The sequence below is a fragment of the Acyrthosiphon pisum genome, chromosome A1 (assembly GCF_005508785.2).
Source record: "Acyrthosiphon pisum isolate AL4f chromosome A1, pea_aphid_22Mar2018_4r6ur, whole genome shotgun sequence".
Lineage (NCBI taxonomy): Eukaryota > Metazoa > Arthropoda > Insecta > Hemiptera > Aphididae > Acyrthosiphon > Acyrthosiphon pisum.
Window position 1 is genome coordinate 58,439,940 of NC_042494.1, and position 1,152 is coordinate 58,441,091.

At 26.1% G+C, this 1,152-nt stretch overlaps 1 protein-coding gene across 2 annotated transcripts in view; it reads left to right on the plus strand.

Annotated features, from left to right (window-relative positions):
• Positions 1-1,152, plus strand: part of LOC100167276 (lysosomal acid glucosylceramidase) — a 33,652-nt gene that overhangs the window by 24,868 nt on the left and 7,632 nt on the right. The gene's annotated exons all lie outside the window — the stretch shown is intronic.

Below are 1,152 nucleotides of genomic sequence, written 5' to 3' on the forward strand. Positions count from 1 at the left end.
TAAACAGCTCAAAAGAGTCAAATTATTATCAAAATTTATCGTGTATAGAAAATGCTATATAAACATTCGGTGGAATTTTCAAGTATCTACAGTCATTCGTTTTTTAATTACAACAAAATAAGAAAATCGTAACATGATAAATCCAGTGAATATCAAGTGTTGTAAAAATAGGAATTTCAAATGCTCATAAAAATTTAATTTGACTTGTAGAGATTTTTTTTTTAAAAAAAGATAGACAAACTTATGAGGAATCTCGTATTACATTTTCAAATCTTAGATTTAAAAAGAAAATTTTTCATGAATTTCTAACTCAAAATAATTTGCAAATTTTCGTAATTTTTACGTTTTTTGTCAATATTTGAACTTAAGATGCTTGTAAAAATAAATTGTGACTATAGACTTCTAATTTTTTTCATCTGCCATTGAAATAATATACTTGGAGCCTTCTATTAAATTTTCAAGCTTTTTTAACCAACAAATAAAATTTTATTGATATTTATAGAAAAAAAACTAATAAAAATGAAAACTGAAAATGTCCGTAAAGAGCTCAAAATAAGTCAAAATATTTTCAAAATTGTATGGTGTGTAGAAAATGAAAATATTAACATTCAGTCAAAATGTCATGTGCCTACGGTAATTTGTTTAAGAGTTGCACCAAAAACCAAAATCAATTTTCTCGAAAACAGATTTTGCGTAAAAATTCCCGTTTTTCCTTAATTTTTATTTTGTTTTTCACGGCGTTTTTGAAAACTACTGGGAAATTTTTACTTTTGACCCCCCAAAGTACCAACTAGATTCACTTTCCTATTAGAAAAGAAACTGTTGAAGAAAATCCAAGCACTTTTACTGTCTTAAAAGGTGATGACAGACACAAAAAAAAATTTAAAAATTTAAAAAAAAACATATCATTGTAAAATTAATACATTTATCTTTCCACTCAGAATCTAAAATGTAAATAATATAATTGTGTGTTTTTTTTTATTGGTCTTAAACTCGGCCAATTGTGTTTATTAAGAAATGAAATGTATGTATATACTCAGGAAAAGGACAGAAAAACAGTAGTTAAATACATTTTTTTGGACTCCCCCCCCCCTTGAATAAATCCTGGTTGCGCCACTGATAAACAATGCCAATGTTTATTTATTAAGAACC